Source organism: Calypte anna, unplaced genomic scaffold (genome assembly GCF_003957555.1).
Source record: "Calypte anna isolate BGI_N300 unplaced genomic scaffold, bCalAnn1_v1.p scaffold_11_arrow_ctg1, whole genome shotgun sequence".
Lineage (NCBI taxonomy): Eukaryota > Metazoa > Chordata > Aves > Apodiformes > Trochilidae > Calypte > Calypte anna.
In genome coordinates this window covers 1-20,442 of record NW_022045432.1, presented here as the reverse complement: position 1 = coordinate 20,442, position 20,442 = coordinate 1, and the positions used below count along the sequence as shown (strand labels likewise).

At 45.4% G+C, this 20,442-nt stretch overlaps 1 long non-coding RNA gene across 1 annotated transcript; it reads left to right on the top strand.

Annotated features, from left to right (window-relative positions):
* Nucleotides 1-866: 866 nt before the first annotated feature.
* LOC115600193 lies at nt 867-18,293 on the top strand. The gene is made up of 3 exons (XR_003988857.1): nt 867-903; nt 9,544-9,603; nt 18,254-18,293. It is a non-coding gene; the product is annotated as an uncharacterized LOC115600193 (long non-coding RNA).
* Nucleotides 18,294-20,442: the final 2,149 nt, after the last annotated feature.

Genomic DNA, 20,442 nt, shown 5'->3' with positions numbered 1-20,442 from the left:
GCTTTGGCGTTTCTCTTCCCAGGCGGACAACCCCAATTTCCTCATCCTGTCTTCATCGGGGAGGTGCTTCCTGCCTCTGATCATTCTCGTGGCTCTTCCTCTGGACATAGCTCCATGTCCTCTGGAGCTCTATGTCCTTCTTCCTGAGGGACTCCAGAACTCCAGGTGGAGTCTCCCAAGAAGAGAATAGAGTGGGAGAATCAGTTCAGTCAGCTAAGTGTCTGTGCTTCTTTTGATGCAGTCCAGGAGACAGTTTGCTTTCTGGGCTGCAAGCACGCACTGATGGCTTCTGTTAAGCTTGTGGTCCACCACTACCCCCAAGTGCTTCTCCTCAGGGCTGTCCACAGTCCTTTCTTAGTTTAGAGGTCAGAATTGTCACACAGGACAGCACAAAATGCTTTGCACAGGTCCAGAATGATGAATGTGTGTTGCTTTGCCTTTGTCCACTGAGGCTGAGAACCCATCCCTAAGAAGCACCAAATGAGTCAGACAGGCCTTAGAATTCGTGAAGCCGTGCTGGTGTCAGCAATCACCCGTTTGTTATCCACATGCCCTAAGGAGGATCTCCTCCATGATCTTGGCAGGCACAGAGGTGAGACTGAGTGGCCTGTAGTTCCCTGGCTCATCTTCCCTTTTCTTTTCCATGTTTGAAAATGAGGGTTCTATTTCCCCTCCCCCAGTAGTACCCTTAAAGGTACTGAAGGCGGTTCCGTTGCTGGTGCTGAATGAGTGCCATCTGCAGATCTGTGCACAGTTGTCCTGGTGGAGAGTTGGTGGCCTGCAGTTTGGTAGCATCCACTTGTCCCTTTTTGTCAGGCCCTTGGAGTAGGTGGTCACTGCAGGTCTGGTAAGCAGGCTGAACTGTGCACTCCACCTACTGCCCTCCAGTTGAGTCAAATGAAGGTGAGACTGTTCCTGACCTGAAATGCCCAGGGTTGTGTTTTGGTTTTTTTTCTCCAAACTACCGTCAAGGACACATAACACAAAGGATACAAGTAGAAGCATTTTAATTTTTGACATTCTTTTATTTTTTAAGCTTAATTCCATTTTATTTTCTCTTTCTTACCTTGCTTCAGGAGAGATGTTTCTCAAGGATTAGCTGAGTGTGCAAGTGTAGCCAGAAGCAGGCTGGTGCACTGCTCAGCTTAGCCTGGAAAACGTCACTTGAAGTCTGTCACAAGAAAGTCAGAGATGGACAGAAAGTGCCAGCACTGTTTGGAGAGCGTGAGCTCTGGAGCTTGCATGGGCAGTGTGGGTTTCTGTCTCTCTCTTGTTTCTTATGACAAGGAGAAGTTAATGGCACAGATTCCAGCAGGATTGCCATGACCTCGAGCTAGCCAGGCCAGTTGGTTAAAACTCTGTTTGAACTCCCTTTGACTCCATTCAACTGTGTTTGATTTTGTGCCTTTGTCTCGATTTGATCCTGACTCTCCCTGACCTTGCTACTGTTATTACCAGTCCTGGGCTCTGCATAGGGCTCTTCCTGGCCTCTTTGGGACTTTGCTTGTCTCCTGGCTTTTTCTCCTTCTGGGATCCATTAAACTTGGTTTAAACGCACTTGACCCATTTTTCCTTTGAACTGCACTTGTCTCCAGTGTAGCCACTTAGCTGTTGGTGCTGACTTGACTCTTCCTGCCTTGACTTTTTCAGGAGTCTTCCTGAAAATTGAGCTTGTGTGACCTCTCTTTTAGTCTTCTTTTAGTGTTTGTGCCCGTCTCCTGGGTGGCCTCTTTTAGTAGTCTTCTTGTAGCCTGTGCAGACTCTTCCTGCCCTCTCTTTGCCTTTGGCTCTTGACTAGCTTTTTCTTAGTAAGTTATTTGATCCTTTATGTCCCTATGGATCCTTTTCAGTCAAACTTACCTTAGGGGTTGACTCATTTTGAGGGCAACAGTTTAGGCAAACTTTTGGGGACTGCTTTATTCCTCTTCTTTGCGTCTTCTCTGAATCTTCTCTGAGTCTTTGTGTCCTTCTCATGTCTGTGCTCTTTAAGGAGTCTTTCTGTATTCTCTGAGGACTGAGTCTTCTTGGGCTCTCTGAGTTAGTCTGTGTTCTCTTTTTGTTTCTTTTAGGGTTTTGACGTTGTTATTCGATGCATCATGGCCCTATTTCCCCTTTGGGAATTTGGGACTCTGACTGTATTTTTTTAAAGGCTGACTTCAGGGGTCAAGTTTTGTTTGCCAAGTTTTAGAGGCAATGTAACCTTTAAGGTTAGCTCTGTTTTGGGGACTGTGTTTAGACTGTTGTTTGGGTGTTCTTTGAGTCTTTGTGTCCTCCATGTGCTTGAAGGAATCATCTTGTAGCCTGTGAGGACTCTTCCTGGCGTCTTCTTGCCTTTGGCTCTGAAGTAGCTTTTTTCATACCTACCACTTGAGCTCTTATGGCCCCATGAATCCTTTCTGTATTTTTGGGAATGCCATCTGACTCCATTTGCCTGTGTCTTCTAAGGGCTAGCGGGAGGTGCTTCTCTTTGGTTCTGATTTCTGGATGCTGATTCATTTTGAATGTTGAACTTACCTGTAGAGGTTAGCTGATTTTGAGGCTACCATGTTAGGCTATCTTTTGGGGCTGCATTTTGCCTCTTCTTTGGGTGTTCTTGAATTCCTCCTTGAGGCCTATTTGAGGGCTTTTTCAGGCTTCTCTAAGTGTTTGTGTCCTCCTCCTGGCCGGGCTTCTTAAGGAGTCATCCTGTAGTCCATGAGGACTCTTCTTGGGCTCGCTTTGCCTTTGGCTCTGAAGAAGCTTTTTTATATTAAGCTACTTGAGCACTTAGGACCTCATTCATCTTTTTTTTTGTATTTTTCGGAGTCCCATCTGCCTCCATTTGACAGCAGTATCTTTAGGGGCTAACTTGGGGTGTTTATTTGGGGGGGCTGATCCTTAAGGGCTAATTACAGAGATGAATTTTGAGGGTAATTTTTGAAAGGTGATTGTCTTTTAGAGGTTAGCTAAGTTTTTAGGGTTAATTAACTTTTAAATTTTAAGCATTTTTAACTTTTTAGACTCATTTTGTGTCTTTAAGGGCTAACTTGGGGTGCTTATTTGGGGGGGCTAATCCTTAAGGTCTAATTACACAGATTAATTTTGAGGGTAATTTTTGAAAGGTGATTGTCTTTTAGAGGTTAGCTAAGTTTTTAGGGTTAACTAAGTTTTAAATTTTAAGCATTTTTTAACTTTTTAGACTCATTTTGTATCTTTAAGGGCTAACTTGGGGTGCTTATTTGGGGGGCTAATCATTAAGGGCTAATTACAGGAGATGAATTTTGAGGGTAGTTTTTGAAAGGTGATTGTCTTTTAGAGGTTAGCTAAGTTTTTAGGGTTAATTAACTTTTAAGTTTTAAGCATTTTTTAACTTTTAAGACTAATTTTGTTTCTTTAAGGGCTAACTTGGGGTGTTTATTTTTGGGGGCTGATCCTTAAGTGATTAATTTTGGGGGTAATTTTTGAAAGGTGATTGTCTTTTAGAGGTTAGCTAAGTTTTTAGGGTTAACTAACTTTTAAATTTAAGCATTTTTTAACTTTTTAGACTCATTTTGGTGGCTGCATTTTGACTCTTTTTTCTAGGGTTCACCTCTTCTTTCAGGCAAGGGTTTTTTGGGGTTTTGTTGTGTTTTCTGTTTCAGGTTGTCTAATTCTTTCTGGTTGACTAATTTTGAGGTGACCTTTGGGGCCTTTTTTATCTCTATTTTGGCTGTTCTTTAAGGGTTGTGCTCTGAAGTAGTTTTCATTGGGACCTTTTCTCCTCTTTATGCCAGGACTCTCTAAGGCCTTTTTTTCACATTCTTTTAACTCTTCCGCTTTTTTTTTTTTTGACTCTTCTGGGGTTTTTTGACTCTTTGCTCCTATTCACTCTGTCTGAGTTTTTCTTCTGAACTTTGAGTTTATATTTTGTGTCTAAGTTTTGAGGGCTGAGTTTTCAGTCTACGTTGATTCCGTAGAGATTCTCTCTCCTTTTGCTCTCCTTTGGGCCTTTGTGACATCATCACAGCTCAGCTCTTTCAGGACGATCCCTGTAAATCTGTTAGGACACTTCCCAGCTTCTTCTTTTTGACTTTGACTGTTCTGTTTTTCCCCTTATGATCCTATTAACCCTTCTGGAGGTTAAAGCCCAGTGCCAGGGTTTTTAGGGCTCTTGCTGTTCTCTCTTTGGACTCTTCGAGGCCTTTTTCTGAGCTTTGCTGTGTAGTAGCTTTGCCTCCCTCTGGGATGCATTTGACTCTTTTTTTACCTTCTTTATGTGGTTTTGTCTTTTTTTGCCCTTTTGGGATTATTGGGAGTCCATCAGGACCCCATATCTGGACTCCATCTGGGTGTTTTTTGACCCAATTTTTCTCTTTTTTACTCCTTCATTATTTTGCCTCCTCCATCGAGGCCTCTAAACTCTTCCTGGCCTTACCCTTGGAGCCCCCCCTGGGGGTCTAAGCAAACTTCCTCCTGCCAGATGTGGGGCAGGAGGGCCACCTCCTGGAGCAGGAGCAGCAGCCCCTGGGCACAGTGGCCCAAAGGAGCCGTGGCAAGGGGCCGTGCTCGGTGCTGCAGAGGAAGGCAAAAAACCCCAGGGAGACTTGTAAGGCCCCGGTGGGGGAAAAAAAGCCTTCCTCCCCCCAGCTGCAGGGCAAGAGGGGCCAGGGTGGTGGTGCAGGAGCATCAGGCAGTAAGCCAGGCCAAATGGGCCAGAGGAGGCCTGAGAAGGGGTGCTGCTCAATGCTGCAGAGGAAGGCAAAAAACCCCCGGGGCCCAGGGCCAATCTGCCCCGGGGGAAAATTCCTTCCTGACCCCAGCAGAGCTGGCGATCGGCTGCTCCCTGAGCATGTGAGCAAGACTGCCTCCTTGAGACAAGGGCACCTCCTGCAGATGCTCCAGCCCAACTCTGCCTCAACCTGGAGCCATCTCAGGGACTTCCCAGAGTGGCCACATGCACCCAGCCTGATTGGCTTTGGGGAGAAATCCTTTCCCGTGCCTGCTGAGACACCGGTGGGTGCTCCAAAGCCCTGAGAGCCCTTGCAACATCTCTGCATCACTCACAGTTGCTGCCCCTGGCTCAGGAGGGGAAGAAGATGGTGACCTCTGCAGAGCTCTTCAAGAAGCCATTTCCTTGGGCTTCATGGGTGTCCAGCTGAAAGAAGCCTTGTAGCCTGGGGCATCTCCATGTGTTGGTGGTTCTTCTCATCTGAAGCAGCCTTATCCATTCTCCAGTCCTCCCTTAGCCCCCTTCCAAGGAATTCCAGGAGGTTCCCAAGGACTTGCAGTCAGATGTCTTCAGGCTGCCCCAGCGCCAGCTCTGGCAGCAAAGCCAGGAGGATGCCCCCTTTTATAGTGTCCCGGGGCATTGTGACTGCTGCTTTGGTGGTGGTGCCATTGTGACATGGGGGTGATGGGGACAAACCCCCTGCAGAGCCCCTCCCCCCAGGGCTTCCTTTGGGAAGCATTGGGTGCTGACCCTGAGGCAGGCCCTGCCCTTGGAGGCCATGCTCTGGGCACAGCTGCTGGGTGTCCCTGGTGCCTTCTGAGGCTTGGCTCCCAGTGACAAAGCCAGTGCTGTTGCTTTTCTCTCAGGCCATGGCAGAAGGCTTATTTCTCTTCCTGTTATTTTTTGTATATGGTTGCTGTTTTAAGAAGGCCAGCTCCATCGTGCTCTGCTTTTTCTTTCTTGATAGTGTTCCGGGCCAGACACTTGTGGTAAAATGCACCAGTGGTCCTCTTGCTGTGACACAGGTCGTTAACTTTGAGTGGTTTTCTTTTAGTTCCATATTAGAGTTTTTCAGGGTTAATTTTTTTCTTTCGTAGACGTGGTATGTGGAGAAAGAAATATTTGGCTTTTTAGTGATGCTGGCATTTGTGAATTACTAAATTCGTAGTTCACAGGGATTGAGCATTTTTGGTTTTGGTGCATTTGGGCTAGAAAGTGGTTTTCTTGATTTGTGACTTTTATCAATTCTCAAGGGTTTAGGCATGAGTTTTTCAGGAGTTTCACACAATTGTTCTAAGGCTTCATTTATGAGACAGAAGGTATTTAGACTTGAGCATTTGAAACTTTGTCAGGCCATCCTAGTGAAAGATCCATTTTAATACCTGTACTTGTTGAAATGTTCTACATGATCAAACCTGTTTCTCGTGAGCAGGGTTACTGAATATCAGTGAATTCCCTCAGGAAGCACAGTACTACCAGTGCTTTTGCAGAAGTTTGGTGACATGGTAATGGGTCGTCTTGTGATACCAGAAGCTGTGATTCCTCATGGTTAACCAGCAGCAGCCCGCAGCTTAGCTGAGTCACTTGAAAGGATCACAGGTGTATTGTTAGTTGAAACATCTTGTTAGAGGTTACCTTGTGTTCTAAAATGGGTGCTGTTTTTGTTTTTAATACTGTCTTCCTGAAGAGCTCTCTCAAGAACTCCCACGGCTTGAGTTGGAGAAAACTTTTGCACCGTTTTGTTGAATAGGTTTTGAGGGGGCTGAGGGAATGCTGCGTGTATCCCGCTAGTAGAATAAATGGGCAGCGTATTTGAGGAAGAATCTTGCACTTCTGTGCTAGCCAAAGAGAAGGGCTTTTCCTTGTCCGGGTGGCATCTAAATAGCAGACCTGGGACCCGTCTTTGTTGTTGAATTGGAGAAATGAAACAAAGGTGTCATACACCTTTGTTGTATGTAATAAAGCAGTATCCTAGTGGATGTTTGAAGCAATCAGAAATTAACTGCAACTTAGATATTTGAACATTATGATTATCATACCAGTTACTGTATTAAGCTCTGGTCTTGTAAGGATTTTTCTGTTTCCTGTGACCCATAGTGTGTTGCTGCAGCCTAAACAGGTAACAGAAGTAGAAATGCAAGAGTTTCTATCAGAAAAGAAATCCTTTGGGAAGGACAGGGAGAGGTAATGAACTGGTGGGTTTTCTGTATCCTATATGAGGAAACCATGGGAAGGGAGTGCTTGATTTTTTTTTTTATCTTGTTAGGAATGGCTATTGCTATGGTTTAAGTGTCAGCTTTTGATCAGGGAAGACTTTAGTACTGAAAGCTAGTGGTTTTCACAGTACTTTAGCACCTTTTCCAGAGTGTTGGCTGTATCATCCTACATTTCTGGTTGAAAATTAAAAAATAAAAATACCAATTTTTTTTTAAACTGTCACAGAACACTCTTTAAGGTGGAAACTCTTGTGCAGCACTGTTGTCAGAGACAGACATAAAGGGTGTTGAGGGTTTGTTTTCAGTAGGTTTCCACAGGAATTGTAGCACAGTGTTAGTGGGGGTGTGTAGTTATGTTTTCCCAGAGCAGGGTCTGTTTCCTCAGTGCACGGAGCCGCTCTGCACAGAGTCGAGGGATTTCTTTATTCCAGTTCTGCAGAGAAAGGGGTGCCTGGTGATAAATGCCCAGAGCTAGCACAGCTTCCTCATAACAGGGTTTCTTTTCTACTCCCCAAAATGCTAAATGACCTGATCTCTAAGTATACCCAAAGCATTTGTCTGCAGGATTGGTGCACTTGTTCTTTGCTTGCCCTTAAAGCAGCAGTGCTTCTACTTTTCCCTGGGCATGGGCAGAGGGTGGGGGTCCTTCCACCCCGAGGGAGGGTATTTTAGTGTTAATGAGGTGAGTTCACAGTAAGTTGACTTAGTGATTGTTTTCTGTTACCTGTTTTACTTAGTACTCAGGGCTAGGTCTGCATCTTCCATTCACCTTTTAGTCACACAAAGATAAAGCTGAGTGAACCCCCCACCCTCATCAACCCTTTCCTGGCCTTTTTTGACAACTTTAAGTAGATATGGTTTCTCTGATGTTTTGAAATAGTATTGCCATTTTCTAAAATTGCCTGCATGTAACACTTTCACTTTTGGTTTTTGCTGAAACTTCTTTTTTTTTCTTTCTGATATTAACTGGGAATTTAACCTGAAACACATGGGCTAGCTCTTGCCATGTGTAAGTAAAGTCTTCCTGAGGCTCTGAGGGCATGAAAGGAGTGCAGTGCTAGCCTTGCTTCTTTTAATTAACTCTTTTTGTGGGCAGGGCTACAGCTGGCTGGCAGCCAGTGGCCAGCAGTATTCCTCAGGGCTGAAGCCTGGGGCCAGTTCCTCTCAATGTTTTTGTCAATGATTTGGATGCAGGAGGTGAATGCACTGTTGGATGGTTTGGAGATGGTAGGAATCTGGAAGGTGCTGTTGGCTCTCTTGAGGGAAGAGAGGTCTTGCAGAGGGATCCTCCAGACAAGCTGGAGGATGGGGCTTTGATTGATGGGATGAAATTTAAAAAGTCCAAATTCTGTCTTCTGCCCGTAGGGCAGAGTAATGCTGGAGAGAGGTCTAAATTGGGAGAGGAGTAGCTGGAGATCAGCCCTGCAGAAAGGGGTGTGGGAGGCTGATAGGAGGCTCAACAGGAGTCAGCAGTGCGGCCTGGCAGTCAGGAGGGCAAAATTGCATCCTCAGACACATCAAACATAGGTAAAGAGACCAGGGTACTCAAGGCGCCATCCAGCCTGGTGTTGAAGAACTTGAAGGGAGGGGGCAGCCGCAGCTTCCTTGGGCAGCCTGTTCAGTGTCTCAGCACCATCACAATAAAGAATTTTTTCTTAATGTTTAACCTAAATATCTCCCCTCTTCAAGTTTTAATCCCTTTCCCCTCATACTCTCACTACACACCCATGTAGAAAACCCTGCCCCAGCATTTTTGTAGGCCCCCTTCAGGTATTAGAAAGCCACTATCAGGTTGCTTTGGCGTTTCCTCTTCCCCAGGCGGAACAACCCCAATTTCCTCATCCTGTCTTCATCGGGGAGGTGCTCCTGCCCTCTGATCATTCTCGTGGCTCTCCTCTGGACATAGCTCCATGTCCTCTGGAGCTCTATGTCCTTCTTATCCTGAGGGACTCCAGAACTCCAGGTGGAGTCTCCCAAGAAGAGAATAGAGTGGGAGAATCAGTTCAGTCAGCTAAGTGTCTGTGCTTCTTTTGATGCAGTCCAGGAGACAGTTTGCTTTCTGGGCTGCAAGCACGCACTGATGGCTTCTGTTAAGCTTGTGGTCCACCACTACCCCCAAGTGCTTCTCCTCAGGGCTGTCCACAGTCCTTTCTTAGTTTAGAGGTCAGAATTGTCACACAGGACAGCACAAAATGCTTTGCACAGGTCCAGAATGATGATGTGTGTTGCTTTGCCTTTGTCCACTGAGGCTGAGACACCATCCTAAGAAGCCACCAAATGAGTCAGACAGGCCTTAGAATTCGTGAAGCCGTGCTGGCTGTCAGCAATCACCCGTTTGTTATCCACATGCCCTAAGGAGGATCTCCTCCATGATCTTGGCAGGCACAGAGGTGAGACTGAGTGGCCTGTAGTTCCCTGGCTCATCTTCCCTTTTCTTTTCCATGTTTGAAAATGAGGGTTCTATTTCCCCTCCCCCAGTAGTACCCTTAAAGGTACTGAAGGCGGTTCCGTTGCTGGTGCTGAATGAGTGCCATCTGCAGATCTGTGCACAGTTGTCCTGGTGGAGAGTTGGTGGCCTGCAGTTTGGTAGCATCCACTTGTCCCTTTTTGTCAGGCCCTTGGACTAGGTGGTCACTGCAGGTCTGGTAAGAGCTGAACTGTGCCACTCCACCTACTGCCCTCCAGTTGAGTCAAATGAAGGTGAGACTGTTCCTGACCTGAAATGCCAGGGTTGTGTTTTGGTTTTTTTTCTCCAAACTACCGTCAAGGACACATAACACAAAGGATACAAGTAGAAGCATTTTAATTTTTGACATTCTTTTATTTTTTAAGCTTAATTCCATTTTACTTTCTCTTTCTTACCTTGCTTCAGGAGAGATGTTCTCAAGGATTAGCTGAGTGTGCAAGTGTAGCCAGAAGCAGGCTGGTGCACTGCTCAGCTTAGCCTGGAAAACATCACTTGAAGTCTGTCACAAGAAAGTCAGAGATGGACAGAAAGTGCCAGCACTGTTTGGAGAGCGTGAGCTCTGGAGCCTGCATGGGCAGTGTGGGTTTCTGTCTCTCTCTTGTTTCTTATGACAAGGAGAAGTTAATGGCACATTTTCCAGCAGGATTGCCATGACCTCGAGCTAGCCAGGCCAGTTGGTTAAAACTCTGTTTGAACTCCCTTTGACTCCATTCAACTGTGTTTGATTTTGTGCCTTTGTCTCGATTTGATCCTGACTCTCCCTGACCTTGCTACTGTTATTACCAGTCCTGGGCTCTGCATAGGGCTCTTCCTGGCCTCTTTGGGACTTTGCTTGTCTCCTGGCTTTTTCTCCTTCTGGGATCCATTAAACTTGGTTTAAACGCACTTGACCCATTTTTCCTTTGAACTGCCCTTGTCTCCAGTGTAGCCACTTAGCTGTTGGTGCTGACTTGACTCTTCCTGCCTTGACTTTTTCAGGAGTCTTCCTGAAAATTGAGCTTGTGTGACCTCTCTTTTAGTCTTCTTTTAGTGTTTGTGCCCGTCTCCTGGGTGGCCTCTTTTAGTAGTCTTCTTGTAGCCTGTGCAGACTCTTCCTGCCCTCTCTTTGCCTTTGGCTCTTGACTAGCTTTTTCTTAGTAAGTTATTTGATCCTTTATGTCCCTATGGATCCTTTTCAGTCAAACTTACCTTAGGGGTTGACTCATTTTGAGGGCAACAGTTTAGGCAAACTTTTGGGGACTGCTTTATTCCTCTTCTTTGCGTCTTCTCTGAATCTTCTCTGAGTCTTTGTGTCCTTCTCATGTCTGTGCTCTTTAAGGAGTCTTTCTGTATTCTCTGAGGACTGAGTCTTCTTGGGCTCTCTGAGTTAGTCTGTGTTCTCTTTTTGTTTCTTTTAGGGTTTTGACGTTGTTATTCGATGCATCATGGCCCTATTTCCCCTTTGGGAATTTGGGACTCTGACTGTATTTTTTTAAAGGCTGACTTCAGGGGTCAAGTTTTGTTTGCCAAGTTTTAGAGGCAATGTAACCTTTAAGGTTAGCTCTGTTTTGGGGACTGTGTTTAGACTGTTGTTTGGGTGTTCTTTGAGTCTTTGTGTCCTCCATGTGCTTGAAGGAATCATCTTGTAGCCTGTGAGGACTCTTCCTGGCGTCTTCTTGCCTTTGGCTCTGAAGTAGCTTTTTTCATACCTACCACTTGAGCTCTTATGGCCCCATGAATCCTTTCTGTATTTTTGGGAATGCCATCTGACTCCATTTGCCTGTGTCTTCTAAGGGCTAGCGGGAGGTGCTTCTCTTTTGGTTCTGATTTCTGGATGCTGATTCATTTTGAATGTTGAACTTACCTGTAGAGGTTAGCTGATTTTGAGGCTACCATGTTAGGCTATCTTTTGGGGGCTGCATTTTGCCTCTTCTTTGGGTGTTCTTGAATTCCTCCTTGAGGCCTATTTGAGGGCTTTTTCAGGCTTCTCTAAGTGTTTGTGTCCTCCTCCTGGCCGGGCTTCTTAAGGAGTCATCCTGTAGTCCATGAGGACTCTTCTTGGGCTCGCTTTGCCTTTGGCTCTGAAGAAGCTTTTTTATATTAAGCTACTTGAGCACTTAGGACCTCATTCATCTTTTTTTTTTGTATTTTTCGGAGTCCCATCTGCCTCCATTTGACAGCAGTATCTTTAGGGGCTAACTTGGGGTGTTTATTTGGGGGGGGCTGATCCTTAAGGGCTAATTACAGAGATGAATTTTGAGGGTAATTTTTGAAAGGTGATTGTCTTTTAGAGGTTAGCTAAGTTTTTAGGGTTAATTAACTTTTAAATTTTAAGCATTTTTTAACTTTTTAGACTCATTTTGTGTCTTTAAGGGCTAACTTGGGGTGCTTATTTGGGGGGGCTAATCCTTAAGGTCTAATTACACAGATTAATTTTGAGGGTAATTTTTGAAAGGTGATTGTCTTTTAGAGGTTAGCTAAGTTTTTAGGGTTAACTAAGTTTTAAATTTTAAGCATTTTTTAACTTTTTAGACTCATTTTGTATCTTTAAGGGCTAACTTGGGGTGCTTATTTGGGGGGGCTAATCCTTAAGGACTAATTAGAGGAGATGAATTTTGGGGGTAATTTTTGAAAGGTGATCGTCTTTTAGAGGTTAGCTAAGTTTTTAGGGTTAATTAAATTTTAAGTTTTAAGCATTTTTTAACTTTTAAGACTAATTTTGTTTCTTTAAGGGCTAACTTGGGGTGTTTATTTTTGGGGGCTGATCCTTAAGTGATTAATTTTGGGGGTAATTTTTGAAAGGTGATTGTCTTTTAGAGGTTAGCTAAGTTTTTAGGGTTAACTAACTTTTAAATTTAAGCATTTTTTAACTTTTTAGACTCATTTTGGTGGCTGCATTTTGACTCTTTTTTCTAGGGTTCACCTCTTCTTTCAGGCAAGGGTTTTTTGGGGTTTTGTTGTGTTTTCTGTTTCAGGTTGTCTAATTCTTTCTGGTTGACTAATTTTGAGGTGACCTTTGGGGCCTTTTTTATCTCTATTTTGGCTGTTCTTTAAGGGTTGTGCTCTGAAGTAGTTTTCATTGGGACCTTTTCTCCTCTTTATGCCAGGACTCTCTAAGGCCTTTTTTTCACATTCTTTTAACTCTTCCGCTTTTTTTTTTTTTTTACTCTTCTGGGGTTTTTTGACTCTTTGCTCCTATTCACTCTGTCTGAGTTTTTCTTCTGAACTTTGAGTTTATATTTTGTGTCTAAGTTTTGAGGGCTGAGTTTTCAGTCTACGTTGATTCCGTAGAGATTCTCTCTCCTTTTGCTCTCCTTTGGGCCTTTGTGACATCATCACAGCTCAGCTCTTTCAGGACGATCCCTGTAAATCTGTTAGGACACTTCCCAGCTTCTTCTTTTTGACTTTGACTGTTCTGTTTTTCCCCTTATGATCCTATTAACCCTTCTGGAGGTTAAAGCCCAGTGCCAGGGTTTTTAGGGCTCTTGCTGTTCTCTCTTTGGACTCTTCGAGGCCTTTTTCTGAGCTTTGCTGTGTAGTAGCTTTGCCTCCCTCTGGGATGCATTTGACTCTTTTTTTACCTTCTTTATGTGGTTTTGTCTTTTTTTGCCCTTTTGGGATTATTGGGAGTCCATCAGGACCCCATATCTGGACTCCATCTGGGTGTTTTTTGACCCAATTTTTCTCTTTTTTACTCCTTCATTATTTTGCCTCCTCCATCGAGGCCTCTAAACTCTTCCTGGCCTTACCCTTGGAGCCCCCCCTGGGGGTCTAAGCAAACTTCCTCCTGCCAGATGTGGGGCAGGAGGGCCACCTCCTGGAGCAGGAGCAGCAGCCCCTGGGCACAGTGGCCCAAAGGAGCCGTGGCAAGGGGCCGTGCTCGGTGCTGCAGAGGAAGGCAAAAAACCCCAGGGAGACTTGTAAGGCCCCGGTGGGGGAAAAAAAGCCTTCCTCCCCCCAGCTGCAGGGCAAGAGGGGCCAGGGTGGTGGTGCAGGAGCATCAGGCAGTAAGCCAGGCCAAATGGGCCAGAGGAGGCCTGAGAAGGGGTGCTGCTCAATGCTGCAGAGGAAGGCAAAAAACCCCCGGGGCCCAGGGCCAATCTGCCCCGGGGGAAAATTCCTTCCTGACCCCAGCAGAGCTGGCGATCGGCTGCTCCCTGAGCATGTGAGCAAGACTGCCTCCTTGACACAAGGGCACCTCCTGCAGATGCTCCAGCCCAACTCTGCCTCAACCTGGAGCCATCTCAGGGGCTTCCCAGAGTGGCCACATGCACCCAGCCTGATTGGCTTTGGGGAGAAATCCTTTCCCGTGCCTGCTGAGACACCGGTGGGTGCTCCAAAGCCCTGAGAGCCCTTGCAACATCTCTGCATCACTCACAGTTGCTGCCCCTGGCTCAGGAGGGGAAGAAGATGGTGACCTCTGCAGAGCTCTTCAAGAAGCCATTTCCTTGGGCTTCATGGGTGTCCAGCTGAAAGAAGCCTTGTAGCCTGGGGCATCTCCATGTGTTGGTGGTTCTTCTCATCTGAAGCAGCCTTATCCATTCTCCAGTCCTCCCTTAGCCCCCTTCCAAGGAATTCCAGGAGGTTCCCAAGGACTTGCAGTCAGATGTCTTCAGGCTGCCCCAGCGCCAGCTCTGGCAGCAAAGCCAGGAGGATGCCCCCTTTTATAGTGTCCCGGGGCATTGTGACTGCTGCTTTGGTGGTGGTGCCATTGTGACATGGGGGTGATGGGGACAAACCCCCTGCAGAGCCCCTCCCCCCAGGGCTTCCTTTGGGAAGCATTGGGTGCTGACCCTGAGGCAGGCCCTGCCCTTGGAGGCCATGCTCTGGGCACAGCTGCTGGGTGTCCCTGGTGCCTTCTGAGGCTTGGCTCCCAGTGACAAAGCCAGTCAGTGCTGTTGCTTTTCTCTCAGGCCATGGCAGAAGGCTTATTTCTCTTCCTGTTATTTTTTGTATATGGTTGCTGTTTTAAGAAGGCCAGCTCCATCGTGCTCTGCTTTTTCTTTCTTGATAGTGTTCCGGGCCAGACACTTGTGGTAAAATGCACCAGTGGTCCTCTTGCTGTGACACAGGTCGTTAACTTTGAGTGGTTTTCTTTTAGTTCCATATTAGAGTTTTTCAGGGTTAATTTTTTTCTTTCGTAGACGTGGTATGTGGAGAAAGAAATATTTGGCTTTTTAGTGATGCTGGCATTTGTGAATTACTAAATTCGTAGTTCACAGGGATTGAGCATTTTTGGTTTTGGTGCATTTGGGCTAGAAAGTGGTTTTCTTGATTTGTGACTTTTATCAATTCTCAAGGGTTTAGGCATGAGTTTTTCAGGAGTTTCACACAATTGTTCTAAGGCTTCATTTATGAGACAGAAGGTATTTAGACTTGAGCATTTGAAACTTTGTCAGACCATCCTAGTGAAAGATCCATTTTAATACCTGTACTTGTTGAAATGTTCTACATGATCAAACCTGTTTCTCGTGAGCAGGGTTACTGAATATCAGTGAATTCCCTCAGGAAGCACAGTACTACCAGTGCTTTTGCAGAAGTTTGGTGACATGGTAATGGGTCGTCTTGTGATACCAGAAGCTGTGATTCCTCATGGTTAACCAGCAGCAGCCCGCAGCTTAGCTGAGTCACTTGAAAGGATCACAGGTGTATTGTTAGTTGAAAAATCTTGTTAGAGGTTACCTTGTGTTCTAAAATGGGTGCTGTTTTTGTTTTTAATACTGTCTTCCTGAAGAGCTCTCTCAAGAACTCCCACGGCTTGAGTTGGAGAAAACTTTTGCACCGTTTTGTTGAATAGGTTTTGAGGGGGCTGAGGGAATGCTGCGTGTATCCCGCTAGTAGAATAAATGGGCAGCGTATTTGAGGAAGAATCTTGCACTTCTGTGCTAGCCAAAGAGAAGGGCTTTTCCTTGTCCGGGTGGCATCTAAATAGCAGACCTGGGACCCGTCTTTGTTGTTGAATTGGAGAAATGAAACAAAGGTGTCATACACCTTTGTTGTATGTAATAAAGCAGTATCCTAGTGGATGTTTGAAGCAATCAGAAATTAACTGCAACTTAGATATTTGAACATTATGATTATCATACCAGTTACTGTATTAAGCTCTGGTCTTGTAAGGATTTTTCTGTTTCCTGTGACCCATAGTGTGTTGCTGCAGCCTAAACAGGTAACAGAAGTAGAAATGCAAGAGTTTCTATCAGAAAAGAAATCCTTTGGGAAGGACAGGGAGAGGTAATGAACTGGTGGGTTTTCTGTATCCTATATGAGGAAACCATGGGAAGGGAGTGCTTGATTTTTTTTTTATCTTGTTAGGAATGGCTATTGCTATGGTTTAAGTGTCAGCTTTTGATCAGGGAAGACTTTAGTACTGAAAGCTAGTGGTTTTCACAGTACTTTAGCACCTTTTCCAGAGTGTTGGCTGTATCATCCTACATTTCTGGTTGAAAATTAAAAAATAAAAATACCAATTTTTTTTTAAACTGTCACAGAACACTCTTTAAGGTGGAAACTCTTGTGCAGCACTGTTGTCAGAGACAGACATAAAGGGTGTTGAGGGTTTGTTTTCAGTAGGTTTCCACAGGAATTGTAGCACAGTGTTAGTGGGGGTGTGTAGTTATGTTTTCCCAGAGCAGGGTCTGTTTCCTCAGTGCACGGAGCCGCTCTGCACAGAGTCGAGGGATTTCTTTATTCCAGTTCTGCAGAGAAAGGGGTGCCTGGTGATAAATGCCCAGAGCTAGCACAGCTTCCTCATAACAGGGTTTCTTTTCTACTCCCCAAAATGCTAAATGACCTGATCTCTAAGTATACCCAAAGCATTTGTCTGCAGGATTGGTGCACTTGTTCTTTGCTTGCCCTTAAAGCAGCAGTGCTTCTACTTTTCCCTGGGCATGGGCAGAGGGTGGGGGTCCTTCCACCCCGAGGGAGGGTATTTTAGTGTTAATGAGGTGAGTTCACAGTAAGTTGACTTAGTGATTGTTTTCTGTTACCTGTTTTACTTAGTACTCAGGGCTAGGTCTGCATCTTCCATTCACCTTTTAGTCACACAAAGATAAAGCTGAGTGAACCCCCCACCCTCATCAACCCTTTCCTGGCCTTTTTTGACAACTTTAAGTAGATATGGTTTCTCTGATGTTTTGAAATAGTATTGCCATTTTCTAAAATTGCCTGCATGTAACACTTTCACTTTTGGTTTTTGCTGAAACTTCTTTTTTTTTTCTTTCTGATATTAACTGGGAATTTAACCTGAAACACATGGGCTAGCTCTTGCCCATGTGTAAGTAAAGTCTTCCTGAGGCTCTGAGGGCATGAAAGGAGTGCAGTGCTAGCCTTGCTTCTTTTAATTAACTCTTTTTGTGGGCAGGGCTACAGCTGGCTGGCAGCCAGTGGCCAGCAGTATTCCTCAGGGCTGAAGCCTGGGGCCAGTTCCTCTCAATGTTTTTGTCAATGATTTGGATGCAGGAGGTGAATGCACTGTTGGATGGTTTGGAGATGGTAGGAATCTGGAAGGTGCTGTTGGCTCTCTTGAGGGAAGAGAGGTCTTGCAGAGGGATCCTCCAGACAAGCTGGAGGATGGGGCTTTGATTGATGGGATGAAATTTAAAAAGTCCAAATTCTGTCTTCTGCCCGTAGGGCAGAGTAATGCTGGAGAGAGGTCTAAATTGGGAGAGGAGTAGCTGGAGATCAGCCCTGCAGAAAGGGGTGTGGGAGGCTGATAGGAGGCTCAACAGGAGTCAGCAGTGCGGCCTGGCAGTCAGGAGGGCAAAATTGCATCCTCAGACACATCAAACATAGGTAAAGAGACCAGGGTACTCAAGGCGCCATCCAGCCTGGTGTTGAAGAACTTGAAGGGAGGGGGCAGCCGCAGCTTCCTTGGGCAGCCTGTTCAGTGTCTCAGCACCATCACAATAAAGAATTTTTTCTTAATGTTTAACCTAAATATCTCCCCTCTTCAAGTTTTAATCCCTTTCCCCTCATACTCTCACTACACACCCATGTAGAAAACCCTGCCCCAGCATTTTTGTAGGCCCCCTTCAGGTATTAGAAAGCCACTATCAGGTTGCTTTGGCGTTTCCTCTTCCCCAGGCGGAACAACCCCAATTTCCTCATCCTGTCTTCATCGGGGAGGTGCTCCTGCCCTCTGATCATTCTCGTGGCTCTCCTCTGGACATAGCTCCATGTCCTCTGGAGCTCTATGTCCTTCTTATCCTGAGGGACTCCAGAACTCCAGGTGGAGTCTCCCAAGAAGAGAATAGAGTGGGAGAATCAGTTCAGTCAGCTAAGTGTCTGTGCTTCTTTTGATGCAGTCCAGGAGACAGTTTGCTTTCTGGGCTGCAAGCACGCACTGATGGCTTCTGTTAAGCTTGTGGTCCACCACTACCCCCAAGTGCTTCTCCTCAGGGCTGTCCACAGTCCTTTCTTAGTTTAGAGGTCAGAATTGTCACACAGGACAGCGCCGAATGCTTTGCACAGGTCCAGGATGATGATGTGTGTTGCTTTGCCTTTGTCCACTGAGGCTGAGACACCATCCTAAGAAGCCACCAAATGAGTCAGACAGGCCTTAGAATTCGTGAAGCCGTGCTGGCTGTCAGCAATCACCCGTTTGTTATCCACATGCCCTAAGGAGGATCTCCTCCATGATCTTGGCAGGCACAGAGGTGAGACTGAGTGGCCTTTAGTTCCCTGGCTCATCTTCCCTTTTCTTTTCCATGTTTGAAAATGAGGGTTCTATTTCCCCTCCCCCAGTAGTACCCTTAAAGGTACTGAAGGCGGTTCCGTTGCTGGTGCTGAATGAGTGCCGTCTGCAGATCTGTGCACAGTTGTCCTGGTGGAGAGTTGGTGGCCTGCAGTTTGGTAGCATCCACTTGTCCCTTTTTGTCAGGCCCTTGGAGTAGGTGGTCACTGCAGGTCTGGTAAGAGCTGAACTGTGCCACTCCACCTACTGCCCTCCAGTTGAGTCAAATGAAGGTGAGACTGTTCCTGACCTGAAATGCCAGGGTTGTGTTTTGTTTTTTTTTTCTCCAAACCACCATCAAGGACACATAACACAAAGGATACAAGTAGAAGCATTTTAATTTTTGACATTCTTTTATTTTTTAAGCTTAATTCCATTTTACTTTCTCTTTCTTACCTTGTTTCAGGAGAGATGTTCTCAAGGATTAGCTGAGTGTGCAAGTGTAGCCAGAAGCAGGCTGGTGCACTGCTCAGCTTAGCCTGGAAAACATCACTTGAAGTCTGTCACAAGAAAGTCAGAGATGGACAGAAAGTGCCAGCACTGTTTGGAGAGCGTGAGCTCTGGAGCCTGCATGGGCAGTGTGGGTTTCTGTCTCTCTCTTGTTTCTTATGACAAGGAGAAGTTAATGGCACATTTTCCAGCAGGATTGCCATGACCTCGAGCTAGCCAGGCCAGTTGGTTAAAACTCTGTTTGAACTCCCTTTGACTCCATTCAACTGTGTTTGATTTTGTGCCTTTGTCTCAATTTGATCCTGACTCTCCCTGACCTTGCTACTGTTATTACCAGTCCTGGGCTCTGCATAGGGCTCTTTCTGGCCTCTTTGGGACTTCTCTCCTGGCTTTTTCTCCTTCTGGGATCCACTAAACTTGGTTGAAATGCTCTTGACTCATTTTTCCTTTGAACTGCACTTGTCTCCAGTGTAGCCACTTAGCTGTTGGTGCTGACTTGACTCTTCCTGCCTTGACTTTTTCAGGAGTCTTCCTGAAAATTGAGCTTGTGTGACCTCTCTTTTAGTCTTCTTTTAGTGTTTGTGCCCGTCTCCTGGGTGGCCTCTTTTAGTAGTCTTCTTGTAGCCTGTGCAGACTCTTCCTGCCCTCTCTTTGCCTTTGGCTCTTGACTAGCTTTTTCTTAGTAAGTTATTTGATCCTTTATGTCCCTATGGATCCTTTTCAGTCAAACTTACCTTAGGGGTTGACTCATTTTGAGGGCAACAGTTTAGGCAAACTTTTGGGGACTGCTTTATTCCTCTTCTTTGCGTCTTCTCTGAATCTTCTCTGAGTCTTTGTGTCCTTCTCATGTCTGTGCTCTTTAAGGAGTCTTTCTGTATTCTCTGAGGACTGAGTCTTCTTGGGCTCTCTGAGTTAGTCTGTGTTCTCTTTTTGTTTCTTTTTAGGGTTTTGACGTTGTTATTCGATGCATCCATGGCCCTATTTCCCCTTTGGGAATTTGGGACTCTGACTGTATTTTTTTAAAGGCTGACTTCAGGGGTCAAGTTTTGTTTGCCAAGTTTTAGAGGCAATGTAACCTTAAGGTTAGCTCTGTTTTGGGGACTGTGTTTAGACTGTTGTTTTGGGTGTTCTTTGAGTCTTTGTGTCTCATGTGCTTGAAGGAATCATCTTGTAGCCTGTGGAGGACTCTTCCTGGCGTCTTCTTGCCTTTGGCTCTGAAGTAGCTTTTTTCATACCTACCACTTGAGCTCTTATGGCCCCCATGAATCCTTTCTGTATTTTTGGGAATGCCATCTGACTCCATTTGCCTGTGTCTTTCTAAGGGCTAGCGGGAGGTGCTTCTCTTTTGGTTCTGATTTTCTGGATGCTGATTCATTTTGAATGTTGAACTTACCTGTAGAGGTTAGCTGATTTTGAGGCTACCATGTTAGGCTATCTTTTGGGGCTGCATTTTGCCTCTTCTTGGGTGTTCTTGAATTCCTCCTTGAGGCCTATTTGAGGGCTTTTTCAGGCTTCTCTAAGTGTTTTGTGTCCTCCTCCTGGCCGGGGCCTTCTTAAGGAGTCATCCTGTATCCCATGAGGACTCTTCTTGGGCTCCGCTTTGCCTTTGGGCTCTGAAGAAGCTTTTTATATTAAAGCTACTTGAGCACTTAGGACCCCATTCATCTTTTTTTTTGTATTTTCGGAGTCCCATCTGCCTCCATTTGACAGCAGTATCTTTAGGGGCTAACTTGGGGTGTTTATTTGGGGGGCTGATCCTTAAGGTCTAATTACAGAGATTAATTTTGAGGGTAATTTTTGAAAGGTGATTGTCTTTTAGAGGTTAGCTAAGTTTTTAGGGTTAATTAACTTTTAAATTTTAAGCATTTTTTAACTTTTTAGACTAATTTTGTATCTTTAAGGGCTTACTTGG